The following is a 19,603-nucleotide window of genomic DNA, read 5'->3' on the forward strand; positions in this document are numbered from 1 at the left end:
AATTTAAACTTCCGTTTTTGTCATGATTTTATGACATGTACAGAAACAGCGATGAAAAGAGCCGTAATTTTGATTAGTTAACCGAGGAAATTTAAATTGAACAGACCTCTATCAGTTGGCCGCCAATATCTTGAATAAAAGCTTGCAGCTAACTTATTTAATTTCGTGAAATAAACACAAAACCTTGTTACTGCTACATAACGTATGATCAACGAATGACAATCCTTGATTAAACAAAAATTCTTGATTCCGATACAACGGTTAGCGCCGTATCATAAATCAATGATTATTGAAAAAAAATGATTCCGATGAGGTAGTTAGCGCAAAAACTTAGTATTTATGAGTGTTATACTATGCAAGAGACCCAAAAACGAGGTGGTAAAGGCAGAAGAACATTCTTTGAAACAAGTTGAAAAAAGAAAGCCGTGCAACGATTTCAACGACAAGGTTTAGCTTTAATAGCCAACAAATATAATGAGAGTGGTCCCGATCTTTTATCGAATTTTTGAATTGAAGTCTGTTGCTTCTGAAAACCCAGCCTAATTTTATTCAGAAAAAATTTCACCCTCTATAAGTGTCATCACTACGTTCATTGACATTTAATTACCACAATGGACATGCTGCAATTTCAGTTCACTCTATTAGACAAAGAGCAAACTGCGTGAACTTAATGAAGGTTGATAAGTTCTATACATTTGTTCTAAACTATCTCGCTCAGATTTAAAATGATTACTGCGCTACATTAAATCTATAGCACTGAAAATATCACTATGAATGCAAAAGCTCAACTTCTAATCGACCCCTGCCTCGTAGCTCACAGCAAAAGAAAATCTGGCACTTGCAGTCCAGAAGAAATTGTGACGTCATTTGGTCAGACTGAAAATGCTGCAAAAACTGGATCTGTGAAGTTGACCTTAAATGTGTGAATGTGCTGGTGAAACTCTGTTATGAAGAACGCCACAAAGTTCTCATTTAGATCCAAAGGTGTTCCGACTGTGACCGATTTCAGAGGAGGCGAAGATGATGGAAGCTCGATATTGAGTTGTTTTTTCTTCTTGTTGTGGTAGCAGAAGAGTCGTCCCTCTTCGATTGCGAGGAACCCAATCGCCCAGGAGTCCCCGATTAGACTATCGCGAGGAGTGTTCAGGTAAGCCACACCTGAACAAAACATCAACCATGACTGATATTTTTCATATATGCATTAACTGTTTTAAACTAAAAATAATCTGAACACAGTTTGAAGTCTAATTCCGAAGTGAACTGAAACACAGTGAATCAAGTTTCGTAAGCTCAGAAGATGAGTTAAACGAGTTTAATTTCAACTTGCGCAGAGCTCTACGATGATTAATGAGAATAGAGCGCCAAATTGAAAGAACAAACTGACCTATTCTGTCTGTTGATTTGACCTTCACTTTCACTTCCCAGTAGTGCTTGCCCTTGTTCACGCTCTTGTCTCCCAAAACAGAGAAGGAGGCCCCGAGGAAGCAGTCTTCCCCTAACTGTCCCAGTCTACTCTTAGCACCCCCTCTGTCATACTGCGCTGTGTTGCCAGTAATCTGAAATTAAAACAAAGAATTCTAACTGCTTACTCTCTAAAAAAAACACTACAATTCTTTTTCCGTGGAGTATAAAACAGATTCGCACAGAATCAAATTCGCACTTTAGTTCACCTCATTTTCTTTTTGATCTGATTTTAAAACACAGCGGCAAAGCGGAGCTTCACATTACTTGCGATGCTACAAAATAGCATTACACGCTAGCAGACAGGAAAGAAAAGGAGAGCCACTAAGTCCAAATAAAACGGCCTTAGTAGCTCTCGAAAAAACCACATCTAAAAAACTTCGAAATGTTGTCTGGAATGATACTCTATTTGCCGAAAACATGTCCAAAAACACATTCGACGGCGTTTAATGAAAATTCCGAAACAATTAACGAGCAAAAATGAAACTATTGTCATGAAAAACTGAACTAAAAACTCTACTAGCGTTCAACGCACCTCGGTGCTTCGAAACTTTTCGACAAATCATGAAAAACCGCATATATTGAAAACAACATCTGCAAACTTTTAGTGTACTCTGACTGCACCCAATTACAGGGTTGGTAATTTCGATCTTTTAAATTTTTTCAGTTCCCATTTTAAAAGCGTCATCTCGAAAACTTAATGGGCCTCTGGAGAAATTTGGATGTCAGATTAGCATCCACTGAGAGTACCTGAGAGCACCCTACTATAGGGTTAGGAATCCAAAATTTTGTGAATTTTTTTAAACCTAAGTTTCGCGAAAAAAAAAATGAAAAAACGTCTTATCTCGGAAACTAAAAGAATTTGAGCATTCATATTAAGAGGCAAGATTTGAGACGCCTGGTTGTACGCTGACAATAAGGTTGTATCTTCATCAATTTAGTAGTTTCAAATTTTTTGAATTTTGAGAAATTTCGAGAAAATCAAAAAACGTCACATCTAGGAAACTTAAATCATTTGATCAGTCGCGTTTAGCAGTCGCATGTGGTAAGATTTGCAACTTGTTAGAGTACCCTGACAACACCGAAATATAGCGTTGGGACTTTCAAATTTTGAGAAATAATAAATTTAAAAATTTTCTGAACTTTTTTGAAAAAATCACAAAACATCATATCTCGAAAACAACAAAAAATTGAGCAGTCATATTTGGAGGCAAGATTCGCGATTCTTGATAGTACTCTAACAGTACCCAACTACAGGGTTGAGAATTTTAGATTTTGAAAAAATAAAGAATTTAAGTTTTCTGAAAATTTTGAAAAAAAAAAACACAAAAAACGTCACTCGAAAACTACAAAGAATTGAGCAGTCAAATTTGGAGGCAAGATTCGCAATCTTTGAGATTACTCTGATAGGACCCAATTACAGAGTTGGTAATTTCAGATTTTGCGAAAAAAAATTAACTTAAGTTTCCTGAAAACTTTGAAAAAAATCAGAAAAAACGTCAATCTCGAAAACTACAAAGAATTGAGCAGTCATACTTGGAGGCAAGATTCGCAATCTCTGAGAGTACTCTGACAGGGCCCAATTACAGGGTTGGGAATTTCAGACTTTGCGAAAAAAATTGATATAAATTTTCTGAAAATTTTTTTGAAAAAATCACAAAAAACGTCATATCTGGAAACATACAGGGATTTGAACAGTCATATTTGGAGGCAAGATTGTTAACTCCATAGAGTGTTCTGACAGTACCCAACTACAACGTTGGGTTTTTTCAAATTTTGAGAAATACTTAATTAAAACTTTCTGAACATTTGTTAAAAAAATTACAAAAAACATCATATCTCGAAAATTAAAAGGATTTGAGCAGTCAAATTTGGAGGCAAGATTCGCAAACCTTGATAGTACTCTGACAGTGTCCAACTACAGGGTTGGGAAATTCAAATTTTAAAAAATAATAATTCATGTTTTCTGAAAATATTTGAAAAAATCACAAAAAACGTCATATCTCGAAAACTACAAAGATGTGAGCAGTCATATTTGGAGGCAAAAGTTGTAACTCTATAGAGTATTCTGACAGCACCCAACTATAAGGTTGGGAATTTCAAACTTTGAGAAAAATTTAATTAAAACTTTCACATTTTTAAAAAAAAATTACAAAAAACATCATATCTCGAAAACTACAAAGAATTGAGCAGTCATTTTGCAAGACAAAATTCGCAATCTTTGAGAGTGATCTGACAGGACCCAATTACAGGGTTGGGAATTTCAGATTTTGCGAAAAAAAAACTAATATAAGTTTTCTGGAATTTTTTTTGAAAAAAATCACAAAAAATGTCATATCTCGAAAACTACAAAGACCTGAACAGTCATATTTGGAAGCAAGATTTGTAACTCTATAGAGTATTCTGACAGCACCCAACTATAAGGTTGGGAATTTCAAATTTTGAGAAATATTTAATTAAAACTTTCTGAACATTTTTTTAAAAAAATTACAAAAAACATCATATCTCGAAAATTAAAAGGATTTGAGCAGTCAAATTTGGAGGCAAGATTCGCAAACCTTGATAGTACTCTGACAGTACCCAACTACAGGGTTGGGAAATTCAAATTTTAAAAAATAATAATTCATGTTTTCTGAAAATATTTGAAAAAATCACAAAAAACGTCATATCTCGAAAACTACAAAGATGTGAGCAGTCATATTTGGAGGCAAAAGTTGTAACTCCATAGAGTATTCTGACAGCACCCAACTATAAGGTTGGGAATTTCAAACTTTAAGAAATATTTAATTAAAATTTTCTGAACATTTTTTTAAAAAAATTAAAAAAACATCATATCTCGAAAACTACAAAGAATTGAGCAGTCATATTGCAAGACAAAATTCGCAATCTTTGAGAGTGATCTGACAGGGCCCAATTACAGGGTTGGGAATTTCAGATTTTGCGAAAAAAAAACTAATATAAGTTTTCTGGAATTTTTTTTGAAAAAATCACAAAAAATGTCATATCTCGAAAACTACAAAGATTTGAACAGTCATATTTGGAAGCAAGATTTGTAACTCTATAGAGTATTCTGACAGCACCCAACTATTAGGTTGGGAATTTCAAATTTTGAGAAATATTTAATTAAAACTTTCTGAACATTTTTTTAAAAAAATTACAAAAAACATCATATCTCGAAAATTAAAAGGATTTGAGCAGTCAAATTTGGAGGCAAGATTCGCAAACCTTGATAGTACTCTGACAGTACCCAACTACAGGGTTGGGAAATTCAAATTTTAAAAAATAATAATTCATGTTTTCTGAAAATATTTGAAAAAATCACAAAAAACGTCATATCTCGAAAACTACAAAGATGTGAGCAATCATATTTGGAGGCAAAAGTTGTAACTCTATAGAGTATTCTGACAGCACCCAACTATAAGGTTGGGAATTTCAAACTTTGAGAAATATTTAATTAAAACTTTCTGAACATTTGTTAAAAAAAATTACAAAAAACATCATATCTCGAAAATTAAAAGGATTTGAGCAGTCAAATTTGGAGGCAAGATTCGCAAACCTTGATAGTACTCTGACAGTACCCAACTACAGGGTTGGGAAATTCAAATTTTAAAAAATAATTCATGTTTTCTGAAAATATTTTAAAAAAATCACAAAAAACGTCATTTCTCGAAAACTACAAAGATGTGAGCAGTCATATTTGGAGGCAAAAGTTGTAACTCTATAGAGTATTCTGACAGCACCCAACTATAAGGTTGGGAATTTCAAACTTTGAGAAATATTTAATTAAAATTTTCTGAACATTTTTTAAAAAAAATTACAAAAAACATCATATCTCGAAAACTACAAAGAATTGAGCAGTCATATTGCAAGACAAAATTCGCAATCGTTGAGAGTGATCTGACAGGACCCAATTACAGGGTTGGGAAGTTCAGATTTTGCGAAAAAAAAACTAATATAAGTTTTCTGGAATTTTTTTTGAAAAAATCACAAAAAATGTCATATCTCGAAAACTACAAAGATTTGAACAGTCATATTTGGAAGCAAGATTTGTAATTCCTTAGAGTACTCTAACAGTACCCAACTATAGGGTTGGGAACTTCAAGTTTTGTAAAATATTTGTTATTTAAAATGTTCTAAAATTTCTGAAAAAAATCTCAAAAATCGTCTTATCTCGTTAACTAAAATGATTCGGGCATTCAAAATTGGAGGCCAAATTCGCAACCCCTAATTCGATATTGGGCTGCTTAATTTAAACTCCGTAAAGTAACCACTAAAATCAAATTGGAAAATCGAAAAAAAAATTCTTAACCATTGCAATATACGATATAGCTGAAACATGCAAAAATAATACATTGAAAAAGCTTAAACATGGCGAGATAGAGAAGCCCGCATTTAAATATACAATAGAATAGATTCTGAGACTTTTAGCGTCTTGTGCGAGCCGGAAGAAAGCATATAAACTATGTTTCCTTCGAAAGACCCACTAGACCCACGGACGCTTAATTAATCACAATCACTAGCCTCAGATAAAAACAGAACAGATGCTATGAAAGTTCCAATGCTACAGATTGTGATTATAGCAAAAGTGCCACTAAGTAATGAACACTTCTATTTGCGAGTTAGTTTAGAAAAAAAGAAGGTTCGTGCTAGCTCGAAGGTGTACGCAGCCGTTTCATTTTATACCAGTGTGGGGAACTAGGATATAAATTTTAAAAAATAATAATTCATGTTTTCTGAAAATATTTGAAAAAATCACAAAAAACGTCATATCTCGAAAACTACAAAGATGTGAGCAGTCATATTTGGAGGCAAAAGTTGTAACTCTATAGAGTATTCTGACAGCACCCAACTATAAGGTTGGGAATTTCAAACTTTAAGAAATATTTAATTAAAATTTTCTGAACATTTTTTTAAAAAAATTAAAAAAACATCATATCTCGAAAACTACAAAGAATTGAGCAGTCATATTGCAAGACAAAATTCGCAATCTTTGAGAGTGATCTGACAGGACCCAATTACAGGGTTGGGAATTTCAGATTTTGCGAAAAAAAAACTAATATAAGTTTTCTGGAATTTTTTTTGAAAAAATCACAAAAAATGTCATATCTCGAAAACTACAAAGATTTGAACAGTCATATTTGGAAGCAAGATTTGTAACTCTATAGAGTATTCTGACAGCACCCAACTATTAGGTTGGGAATTTCAAATTTTGAGAAATATTTAATTAAAACTTTCTGAACATTTGTTAAAAAAAATTACAAAAAACATCATATCTCGAAAATTAAAAGGATTTGAGCAGTCAAATTTGGAGGCAAGATTCGCAAACCTTGATAGTACTCTGACAGTAACCAACTACAGGGTTGGGAAATTCAAATTTTAAAAAATAATTCATGTTTTCTGAAAATATTTGAAAAAATCACAAAAAACGTCATATCTCGAAAACTACAAAGATGTGAGCAGTCATATTTGGAGGCAAAAGTTGTAACTCTATAGAGTATTCTGACAGCACCCAACTATAAGGTTGGGAATTTCAAACTTTGAGAAATATTTAATTAAAATTTTCTGAACATTTTTTTAAAAAAATTACAAAAAACATCATATCTCGAAAACTACAAAGAATTGAGCAGTCATATTGCAAGACAAAATTCGCAATCTTTGAGAGTGATCTGACAGGACCCAATTACAGGGTTGGGAATTTCAGATTTTGCGAAAAAAAAACTAATATAAGTTTTCTGGAATTTTTTTTGAAAAAATCACAAAAAATGTCATATCTCGAAAACTACAAAGATTTGAACAGTCATATTTGGAAGCAAGATTTGTAACTCTATAGAGTATTCTGACAGCACCCAACTATTAGGTTGGGAATTTCAAATTTTGAGAAATATTTAATTAAAACTTTCTGAACATTTGTTAAAAAAAATTACAAAAAACATCATATCTCGAAAATTAAAAGGATTTGAGCAGTCAAATTTGGAGGCAAGATTCGCAAACCTTGATAGTACTCTGACAGTAACCAACTACAGGGTTGGGAAATTCAAATTTTAAAAAATAATTCATGTTTTCTGAAAATATTTGAAAAAATCACAAAAAACGTCATATCTCGAAAACTACAAAGATGTGAGCAGTCATATTTGGAGGCAAAAGTTGTAACTCTATAGAGTATTCTGACAGCACCCAACTATAAGGTTGGGAATTTCAAACTTTGAGAAATATTTAATTAAAATTTTCTGAACATTTTTTTAAAAAAATTACAAAAAACATCATATCTCGAAAACTACAAAGAATTGAGCAGTCATATTGCAAGACAAAATTCGCAATCTTTGAGAGTGATCTGACAGGACCCAATTACAGGGTTGGGAATTTCAGATTTTGCGAAAAAAAACTAATATAAGTTTTCTGGAATTTTTTTTGAAAAAATCACAAAAAATGTCATACCTCGAAAACTACAAAGATTTGGACAGTCATATTTGGAAGCAAGATTTGTAATTCCTTAGAGTACTCTAACAGTACCCCACTATAGGGTTGGGAACTTCAAGTTTTGTAAAATATTTGTTATTTAAAATGTTCTAAAATTTCTGAAAAAAATCTCAAAAATCGTCTTATCTCGTTAACTAAAATGATTCGGGCATTCAAAATTGGAGGCCAAATTCGCAACCCCTAATTCGATATTGGATTGCTTAATTTAAACTCCGTAAAGTAACCACTAAAATCAAATTGGAAAATCGAAAAAAAAATTCTTAACCATTGCAATATACGATATAGCTGAAACATGCAAAAATAATACATTGAAAAAGCTTAAACATGGAGAGATAGAGAAGCCCGCATTTAAATATACAATAGAATAGATTCTGAGACTTTTAGCGTCTTGTGCGAGCCGGAAGAAAGCATATAAACTATGTTTCCTTCGAAAGACCCAAATTAGACCCACGGACGCTTAATTAATCACAATCACTAGCCTCAGATAAAAACAGAACAGATGCTATGAAAGTTCCAATGCTACAGATTGTGATTATAGCAAAAGTGCCACTAAGTAATGAACACTTCTATTTGCGAGTTAGTTTAGAAAAAAAGAAGGTTCGTGCTAGCTCGAAGGTGTACGCAGCCGTTTCATTTTATACCAGTGTGGGGAACTAGGATATAAATTCCGAATTTTTTCCGCAGAGTTTTTTGAGGTTAATTGAAAACTGCAGGTCGTTGATGTTGACAATTTGACACTACATAACAACTTCCTTGACCTTGACAAAAGCTGAGGTTGATTGATTGCATTGAAACACTGAAAAGGCGAAAAGTCACGGCCACTGTATTTGACAGCAATGTTTAATGCGGGCAAATTTATTACACATCTCACAATAAATTGCCCAAATAATTTGAAGGATCGATCGGTAATACCGGCGAGTTGCTTTAGGTTCCGATATAGTAAGAATTTGGGATGTCCTAACAGCTAGAGCAACGTCAGGCAAAAAATTTTTCACTAACCCAAAGTTGAAACAGGCAAAATGAAGAGGAAATTTGCGTGCAAATTTGAAATTCCAGGCGACCTCAAAACAAATTCTGTCAGAATGAGCTTTTGGACGCATTTCTTAAAATAGATATTTGATATTCGCAATTAATTTATTCTGTTCCACTTGTTTACAGCTCTCTCTACAGTAACTATAATTTAAATTTACCTTCAAACTGACATGAGCAGTGTTGTTGTCCAGTGCAAACTGGATGGGCAGAGTGCCAGTGCGTAGTATGATTGAGTCGCTGTAGTCACTGTGGCCACTGCTGTTTACAGCCCTCACCCGCACTGTATAATCTGTGTCATACAGGAGGTCCCTCAAGTGACAATGAGTCATCTCCACACCTGACGACACATGAACAACTCACATACACAACTTCAATCATGTTATTTCAAAATGAGTCGATGTCTGGAAAAAATCCAAAAAGTACAACGCATACCCTGGGTCAACATTAACCTGCAAATCTCAATGTAATTTAATTGTGTTTTTCTGATATGTTGAGTGAAGTCAATTTTTATCATTCTTCTTCTAGTCGATCTTCACTTGCTTGAATAAGATGAATAGATTAAAAAAGTTGATTAAGCTGATAATTTAATTGCTGATACTTTATTATTATTTCTTTTTTTAAACTATCAAGGATTTATCTGGTTTAGCTGAAACTTTTTCTGATTGCAATACACCATGCTCAATTGCTAGAGAATATATTTTTCTCGTTTTTGGCACATTCTGCTAGCTGAACATTCTGCGAATAAATCTTTTGAACTTTCAATCAACTTCTCAATTCTACTGATTTTAAACTGCAATAAAACCTAATAGAGAAATTAAAAGAAAAAATATGCGACTTAAGTTAAACGCAGAGGTAAAAAACGGCAAAAAGTAGCTCTAAAAGGATTTTAAAAATGGAAGAAAGAAAAGGTATAACGAAGGGGGATCTAAAGTTTTCTTGAGGGGAGGGAGCGGATTTTTGAAACTTTTGTCAACTTTTTTTTAATCAACCAAATTGTTTTTCGAGCAATCGCAGAACACTATAAAGAACCTATTTTGACCAAAAATTTTGCACCGCAGACAAGTTTTTGAAAAAAATTGTCAAAAAAAGCCATCAAAAATGGTCACTTTTTGGAAAATTTTGGTTAAAAAATTTGCGTTTTTTCGACGCGCGCACCCCTTCAAAATTAGTGTATTTTGGGGCCGAAGGCGCCTTTTAAAAAATTTAAGGATTGTTCGGCCTAAAATGGATGTCATAAAACAATTCCAAAAGGGGGAACCTTTGGGTGGTGAGGGGAAAAACCCTAATGTGGGGGCATCTGTTCCCCCATTTCCCCGAAAACCCGCCCCTGGGTATAACTACAAAAACGTGCCGAAAAAGAAACCCCGACCTGGAGATTACCAGCGGCACATCCTAGCATCTTTAAGTTAAGACGATTTATCCTCAAGGGAAAGGACCAACAAGCGAGCTATTCAGCTTTTCACGATTAACCGCTGCTGCGCCGCTGCTTAAGAGTTAGTTACAGACAATTTTTTGACTATTTTGCTGGGCTTGGTAATGTTGCCTCACCCTCAAGCAACTAGCACATTATAGGCCTCGATCATACAACCTTTCGATTGAGAGGAGGAAACGTAACTATTTCACCATTGCTCCCCATCTAAGCCATGGGCACTTAAGAATCTTCAAACACAAGCCACTAAAAAACCAGATACAAAGATATAACACTATGAAGCAAAAGAAAATCTAACACTGTTATTGCTGCAAAAATGCCACTAAATAAATGAGCGCTTTTTTGCTACTTGTTTTGGAAAAAGTGAACTTCATAATATGACACAACGCTCCGCTCTCGTAAAAAAGAACTCACAGTATAGCACAAGCATTTACTTGGGTAATAATGCCTCATTTGAAATCACACAAGCTTTGCTTGTTTAAACACCCCCATCCGCCTGAACCAATAGGAACTTTCGCTTGAGTCAGTCAAAACCGCGCGGAAAAAAATCACCGTAAGTTGAAGTGGTGGGAAGGAGAACATAAACACATGACCCTAAATAAATTTTGCTACAATGTTAAGAAACATTTCATGAAGAAACGCACAAAAACGCTCCGAATGAGATTTAAAAGAAATGGTTTACCTTCAAAGTTAATCCAATCCGCGCCCTGGTTCGATGACCTGTATTCTACAGTGTAGCAGTCGGCCGGGTTCTCACTGGTTCCTCCCTCTGTGGTCCATTGGATCTGGAATTTGTTTCCCTGACCCTGGCAGTGTTCGCTCAACAGTGTCGGCGACTCGGGAGCTATTAATTAGATAAATATTTTTCATTTGACAGTGAGCCAGATGCATTTGTAAATCTAGCACAATCAGGTACCAGTGGCTTGATTTGAGTTTTTAGTATTTTCTGGAACCAAAAGAGAGTGTCGTCAAGCATCTACATCTTAAGCTCAAGCAAATACGTGGACTTCTAGGCATTCTCATTAGCAGTGCGCACTTCGGACGCAAATGCCAATGCTCAACTAATTTTGCCAGGTGAAAATATTTTTTAAAGAAAAATTCTGATAAATTTTAACTTAAACTACCACCATAAAACGAAAACATTTCAAAGTGTGAAACAATCAAGTTTTTGCTAATACCGGGCATGCAGTGAGACTAATTTCGATAAAAATAAAATGGAAAATGAAAGAAAAGGAAAGAAAAAAAGGTTCAAAATAAGAACGCAACATCAAAAACTTATTTGATTTCCGCTAATGTCAGAATTCCGATCAGGCTGATTTCAGATTTTAAGCATAGAATTTACGGTTACGGCTGCTCCCTCTACAGGTCCCAGAGGGATCGAGTGAGCATCCTACCTCGATCCAGGATACCGGATAGTTGTTTTTAATTTTTCACAAAATTTTTTTTCACTAATGCTTGTTTTCAATTCCTCATGAGAAGCTGTATTAATTTTTAAAAAAATGATTTTATTAATCAATGCTTCCAAGAAAAACTGATGTTAGGCGGTTACAAATGCGGTTGGTGAAAACCAGTAAGGGATAATGATGACAAAAATTGTAAGTTTTCACATGAATATAAAAACAGTTTTTTTCTTTTTTCTTTTGTAAATCGGGAGAAATGAATCAGTTTTCTTTAAGTTTTCCTCGCACCACCCACTGTTCTTAAGTAATGAAGATTCCTGTTCTAGCCGTTTATAAAACTTTGGCAGAAAAAAACCATCAATATGATGTAAAATGTTTTAAAAAAGGAAAAAATTGAAAATTATGTTTTTTTTTTAAAATCAAAAATTTGTAATCTTTGTAATTTGAAAAAAAAGTGAAAATAAATTGCATATTACGATTCAGCGTACCCAACTTAGTGGGTCTAGCATTTCAAATTACCAAAAAAAGTTGAAAATTGTAGATTTAATGAAGTTTTCATTTTGGCTATTTTTCCTTGTCGCCTCTACTTGAGGCACCTTTGAGCCAACTTGAGAAACTGGAACCTGAACAAGCTAGACAGATAGTCTGAATGAGCCATTTTCAGCGTGATAACACGCCTGGAAGAAAAAAATTCCAGAAAAGAAAGAAAATTTTGAACTTTAACCTTTTTTCTTCTTCAAATGGCGATACTTAGAATAATTTTTCAGCTGAAAAGTTAAAAAAAAATCAAAAAATTCAAATTTTGAAAAAATTTTTTAAAAAATCTCATCAGTCTGTTTATTGGAGTCTTCGAGGTTTTGGGAGGCCTTATCTGGCGACTAACAACAAGTGGATCACTCATTTTAAAATTTTGAGAAAGGTCAAAAAAACATGTTTTTTCGATTTTTTGACAGAATTCCGAAAGCAATATCTTGGCTAAAAACAAAAATGAGGGCCTAAAATTAGTACAAACAGTACTCCCACATAAGGTACATTAGGTTGAAAACAAAAAATTGACTCTGATTCAAAAGTCGTTTTTTAACTTTATTTCTGAACAAAAAATTGTAAAAAAAAATCAAAAAAAAATCAATTTGAAAGCTATTTTAGAAGAAAACATGAAGAGCAAACTAGCTTGGAAAAAAGTGTTTTCGTATCATAACACAAAACTCGCAAGCTCGCGTGTGTAATGATTGCTCCGATAACAGATGCGTTGCAATTGAAAACAAATTGGAAGAAAACATGAAGAGCAAACAAGCTTGGAAAAAAGTGTTTTCGTATCATAACACAAAACTCGCAAGCTCGCGTGTGTAATGATTGCTCCGATAACAGATGCGTTGCAATTGAAAACAAATTGGAAGAAAACATGAAGAGCAAACAAGCTTGGAAAAAAGTGTTTTCGTATCATAACACAAAACTCGCAAGCTCGCGTGTGTAATGATTGCTTCGATAACAGATGCGTTGCAATTGAAAACAAATTAGAAGAGAACATGAAGAAAATAAGATAAAGTTGAAAACAGATTGCCGTCTGTTATAATACAATTGCGTATTTATAATTGCAAGTAACAAAAAAATTCAATTTGCAATTCTGACTGGTCAAAAATGACATAACAGAACAAAATCTGATAGCGGAAAAAGTGATATTGGATCTACTTAATAATTACCCCTCCCCTCTATGGTATCTACAAGAATCGCCCTCTTTAAATAAATAGCAAATTCAATTGTCAAGCGGGTACAATTGGTTGATACGATCGCAGATGGTATGAAGACAGTTGTTGATTTTAGCATAATGGTTCCTTCACATGAATTCTTGCAAATACCAGTGAAAGATAACGGGGGTGACAACCACACATTTTTCACTTGCAGTTTTTTCTATTCCAGTGAGATTCCACATTTTGTGTGTGCATACCAGTGGTCAACTCAACAAAAGGAAGGAAAAGTTTGACCATTTAATGATTAAAGTGACGGTTTTTCCATGAATAATAAGCCTTTGTATAAGCCCTGAGTGTAAGACAAACCATTTTTCTACGGCCCCTTCGATAATAGGTAGCAAATGTTTCGCGTTTCGACGGTCTATAATATCTATGTATCCTGTCACCGGCTTGTAAACGGTGTCAACTATTCCAAAACCAAAATAGGGTCGATCGGGGCTCGTCCACGATGATGCTTCGCCTTGCGTCAAAAGCAACTCTTGTTGATTTGAATTATAATATTGTTCCCACCAAGCCTTATTGGGTTTTAAAGTAGAAAAAGTGGGCACAAACTTCTCGCAGAGAGGCAAAGCCGTTGACATAAGATGGCTCAGATACTCCAGTTTGGAGTTTAAAATTCTTATTTTGATTTACTCCGTAAATTGATAACGTGAATCGAAGATGATAAGGAATAACATAACCAATGAAAGATAGGAAAGAAAATAAACGCAAGGTAAATATAAAAAAAAACACTGACTTTCTTGAAAAAATCTCAACTTTCGAAGTTCAAAGAAAAAATAGATGCACTTTAAGATCTTTGAATTTCTAGAACAATTTATGATTAGCGCTTTTTTTAAAATATGAACCCAACTAGAGAAAATTGGATCAATAGCTAAAAAAAATTTTCCACCGGAAATCTAAAAATTATATTCAACTTTTGAAACTAGAAATCGTTCACGTTTTTTCGCTCCATTTCCACGTTTGTACTTGGAGAGTGCTATTTACCTCACTTTCAGCAGATGGCTTTCAATTGAACTCAAAAAGTGAATATATACCTAAGTGCATTCATAAATGCATCAATATGTTTGAATGCACATCTGTCGCTATGGAGACTTTTCCTGAAAAAAAATCAGCAAGACCTATATAAGAGTCTTCATTACGTTCATTACTCTTACTAAGTAGTGTCACAAAATCTCCTTTTCTAATCGAAATGTTCAGTTTATGTCGAGAACGTCCAAACAAGGTAATATTTCTTCCCTTAAGTTCATTTTACTTTACAACTTAAACAGCTGTTGGAATTTAGATCTTTCCGGTTTTTTAAAACTGCTGTAGTCTGATATAGTCGTTGCTGTAGTCTGATTGGTCGAAAATTTTAGTAGCTTTGTGAATTTAACATACTTATCAGTCCCCCCTTTCACCAGCAGATTTAAGAAGGAGCATACGCACGCCCACCCACCCACCCCTTGCTTCCTCCTCAGGGATTCGACCTCCTGTCGACCCAAGGGGTCCCCCTTTGTACTATTTTGAGACATCCATTTTTGGCTGACTGACCCTAAAATTTTTCCCAAGACGCCAAAATATACTTTTTTCAAGAGAGGATCCTGCGGTGCACAAAATTTTATCAAAATGGGGTCTTTAAAGTGATTTAGGAGAACTCAGAAAATCCCCCCTCGAGAAAATCCTAGATCCGCCCATGCCCCCTTTAATAAAAGAGGATAACTGTTAAGTAGATCCGTGATATTAATAAGAAAGAAATCAGCGCCACCCCGTTCTGTAATTACTTGAACCGAACACAGACTGCTGCATATTCTGCTTAATTTATATCGGCCTATTATTACGCTTAAAGTTTTGTCCAATAAAAATTTTATCTGGATTCTGGTTGGCTGATACTTATTTGTCTGATTCCTGATCTGTCGGATTGCCTGGTTGTCTAGTTGTTGAAAACAACAAAAACAAGCTTAAGAAAGATAAAAAGGATGCAGAAAGACGTATTTCTGCATCCTGTTTAAACAATGAGGCGATACTTACAGTAAATCAAAAACATAGCATAGCAAGCCGACAGACAAAAAAAATTGTTCGGAAAAACAACTGAAAAATTTTCAATGGTTTGAAGTAACTTTTGAAGAAAAAGATTCTAAAAAAACAAGAATTCAAGCAGTTTTTTGGCGCGCGCTCTCCCTTCAAAATTAGTATATATTGGCGCTAAAGGCGCCTTTAGAAAAGTTTTAGGGTCAGTCAGCCAAAAAATGGATATCCCCAAATAGTACAAAGGGGGACCCTTTCGGTCAGCATGGGGTCGAATATTTGAGGGGGGGGGGGGGGTTAGTTCGGTCTATCGCATTAACTAATGTTATATCCAATTAAGTATATTTCAATCGAAAAATAACTAGTTGCTAACAAAACTCCTCACTTACCCGTAATCACTGTGTTCCTCACGCCTCAATTGACCGAATTTGACTTTGCTTAACTGCAACTTCTCAAGAGGTGGATAGTAGAGAGAGACATCGCATAGCAGTCGGGTTTCCTTCACCGCCTATGTTTTCATGCTTTTCACAAAAGAAGTTGACATCTTCATTCAGACCTGAAAACAAAGCAGTAACCAACAATTTTTCTGCCCGTTAGAATCAGGATAATATCTTATCTGAATAATCAGTTTAGACGTGTTGATAAAATTCAAATTCAGCAAGAAAAATTGATTTGGAAAAAAAAATTTGTTTTAGAGAATAATGGTAAATTACAAAATATAACACAAGCTTTGCTTGTGTAAAAAATACGACAAAACACATAATAAAATTAATAATGCTTACCAACGGCAATAGCCATTAGCAGTCTCAGAGATATTTTCTTCATCTTCTGATAAAATTGAGTGAGACAGGATACGAACTGTGCATTTGGCCACTGTAGACCAAACATCTGCACCTCAAATGGGACAAAGTTGAAGGCCTCTTTCAGGTCACTGGGCTGTTTAGGATCCAAAGACTCCACCTGAACACAAACTTGAGTTCAATTTAAGTCACACTTGGTCATTAAGCCTTTTGAATGAAATGCATCAGGCTCAGTGGATGAATTAATGGCAACCTCCTGGCCAATCGATTTGTTAGAGAAAACGTGCCTGGTAGCCGACATATCCATGATTTCTTTCGTCACTGCTGCCCCGTGAAAACTTTTGTTTTTCCTTTTCAGGCAGTTGAAAAAAGTCGCTGCACAAATTGTTCACCAAATCCACTTCCTCTTTCTCCAAGCCAGTTCTTCAGGTATAGAAAGCCTATAGTGGTATAAATTATGCAATTCAATTAAATTGTAACCTATAATGCAGATGAAATATACAAATTTTTTATATCAAATATTTTTTGGCAATAGTTTCGAAACGATCTTTGAATCAACTTTACCTGTGTTTTTGAGAGCAAACAGTACATTTTCAGACAGCCACTCTAGCATCTCTAAGTTGAGGTCTTCATCTTCAACTGAGGCAGACAGGAGGGAGAAATCAATAGTTGGAATGTACTCACTCTCTATTCCATCCTCAGCGACACTCATACACCTGAAAATTAGTGTCATCTGCAGATTTTTAACAAGTTAATACACTACCTCACATAAACGTCAATTTTATGGTGTATTACGTGCTTTTACACAGAATCGAGCGATACAACACGTTTCTGCGCGCCATTTGAACTTACGCATTCGGATAACGTAAATTTCCTTCCGTTTAGGAAATGAATTTGAATTGAAATTAAAAAACAAAAATCAAATTGCTAAAAAATCAAACTAGAAAAACTTATCACTCTCTTGAAAAAAAAACAAGACCTAATCAAAAGACTTCTTTTCGTTCATTAACACTTCATGAACATTTACTACAGATACCTTTATCACTTAGCCCACCTACACATGACCCATTGACACTAGATCTATCGACATTTGTCAGAGTTGGGCTACTACAAGGGTCACAGAAACCTCCAATGAAGATAAAACAATTTGAAAATTGATCACTTTTTTAAAATTTTATGTGAAACTTTTCCATCAGTATTTTTTTCATGTCTAGGAGAGAAGACTGCTGAAATATAGAACACATGGCAAAATGGTCCATTTAGCCGATTTGTAATAATCCCAAAATACGCTCGAGAAAAATTTGCACTCAAAAAAAATGTCAATACTGCCACGTTGAACTCTAACAAATGATCAAATGGCACAGAAAAAGTCAAAAATTTGGGTTTACATTTTAAAGGTCAATGGTATTTTGAATTTGGTTCAATTCGCTAACGACCGGGAAAGAGTTTCAGGGGTCAAATATTTTTTGCTATTGCAAAAAAATGAAGAAAAACAATAATTACAAACTCTATTACTTATTATCTTAAATTAAACTCATTGATACACACTCGAAAAGTATTAAAAGTACGTTTCAAGTATAAAATAAGGCGCTACTTCCATCAAAAGTTAAAATTTAGTTTCATTGCTTCTTTTTTCGCGTTCTCTTCTTTTTCTGTGCTATAAACATACTTCTACTTCAGCTGTGCGTATCTGGTTACTGTCCAAGCACTGGCGAAAATGACACATTGCAGTAAGCATGAGAAGCATGCAAAATACATGATATACATGGTTCCGAGTGCGGATTCAAACAGGTAGCCAGAGAGAATAGGGGTGTAGGGGTGAGGGCACTCCACAGCCGGCGAAAAAAGAGGAAGACATTTTGCCAGTGATGTCCATCTTCTAAACATGGCAAACAAACAAATGACAAAAAATCTTCTTTAAGAGAAAAAGACTAACTTGGACAATATTTCAAACTTAGTTTTAAAAATTGATACAAAACGTGTTATTCTCTAAATTAGTTTCATCAGTTTAAATTCGAAAGTCTAATGAAAATATATATAGACATGAGGCTGCTTAGATCAATCCAATTAAAGTGTGGCGGCATACACCGACTCAAACCAATTCGGACATACCCATGCTTTCATTTTGTATTTACTTATGATAAGCACCAAATTGAAACAGAATATCTATTAAAGCTCCATTGCAGCTCTCGAACAAAGATCAATTGCAAATAGTTTATGAGGCGCAGATGGACAACGTGAATAGAACCATCACAACAATGACTGCAAAATCATAACTATTGTAGTTTGACGATAATATTCTTTCCTATTGGGGCGTAGCGATAAGCATATTTGCATGTGATATTAATTACTTTGATCAGATGTTCAATCAAACAATTTTAAAAATTGTTAGTTTTGCATAGAAGTGAATCTGCGCTTCGCAAACAAGCGAGAAAACAGAAAAAAGTAGCTGTGAAAATTTAAAAGGAAGCCTTTAAAAGGAAAAAGTTTCTATATGCCGGAATCGAAACTCTAACCAGCAGATTATGAATCTCACATCCTCGCATTTTATCATTACCGTAGCCAATATTTTATAGGTCAATGTTTTTTCGAGTTCTTCAACTGCCTTTTTTTTTAAAAAAAAGCATTTAACCTATGGATGCATTTCGAGTGAAACTTTCAGGGTTCACCTAAAAACCTCTGACAAACATGATGGATTCGTAAAACTCATACGAACTTTATTTCTGAAAAAATCTTGGTTTGTTTCACAGTTAATAATTTAGATAGTTTGGATCGTAATAATTGAGCAAGATGAGCCGGAGCACTTGAAACAAAAATTTAATTGATTCCGAAATGATTCGAACGATTTCTCTTTGATGCATGTAAATTTCGTGCTCAGTGTACCTAGAGTTCAACTGTTGGATGAGCTGCTATTAGGATCAGCGGGTGACATGATTCAACTTCCATTGTTGGGGCAAATTCGAGTCTACTGCGCGAACGAAAAATATGCTTCTGGTCTAGGCATGGATTGAATTTTATCAATTGTTCTTCGGATCCAGGCGGCGCTTCTGTTGTAGATGTTTGATCGTTTCACTGAAACATTCTCGCTCGTTCTTTATCGTTACTAGTTGAATGTTGTCGTTCTTCTCGATGTTTGCCGTTAGAGTCTTGGTCTTTTGCCCATGATGAGATCAGTTTTTTGAAAAACCTGAAAACTGCGGCGATGGTGAACAAAAGTTTATTCCACGAGGAAAAATGACTGATGTCAAAGAC

At 34.5% G+C, this 19,603-nt stretch overlaps 1 protein-coding gene and 2 long non-coding RNA genes across 3 annotated transcripts in view; all 3 read right to left on the reverse strand.

Annotated features, from left to right (window-relative positions):
• The window catches only part of LOC134848239 (mitotic apparatus protein p62-like), a 204,708-nt gene that overhangs the window by 169,803 nt on the left and 15,302 nt on the right, over positions 1-19,603 (reverse strand). The gene's annotated exons all lie outside the window — the stretch shown is intronic.
• Positions 1,526-16,102, reverse strand: LOC134848465 (uncharacterized). Its single transcript, XR_010162942.1, has 4 exons — positions 15,941-16,102; positions 11,082-11,243; positions 9,129-9,307; positions 1,526-1,556 (listed from the first exon to the last, which is right to left on the reverse strand). It is a non-coding gene; the product is annotated as an uncharacterized LOC134848465 (long non-coding RNA).
• Positions 16,307-17,058, reverse strand: LOC134848464 (uncharacterized). Its single transcript, XR_010162941.1, has 3 exons — positions 16,916-17,058; positions 16,639-16,791; positions 16,307-16,511 (listed from the first exon to the last, which is right to left on the reverse strand). It is a non-coding gene; the product is annotated as an uncharacterized LOC134848464 (long non-coding RNA).

The sequence above is a fragment of the Symsagittifera roscoffensis genome, chromosome 6 (genome assembly GCF_963678635.1).
Source record: "Symsagittifera roscoffensis chromosome 6, txSymRosc1.1, whole genome shotgun sequence".
In the NCBI taxonomy this organism is placed as follows: Eukaryota; Metazoa; Xenacoelomorpha; order Acoela; family Convolutidae; genus Symsagittifera; species Symsagittifera roscoffensis.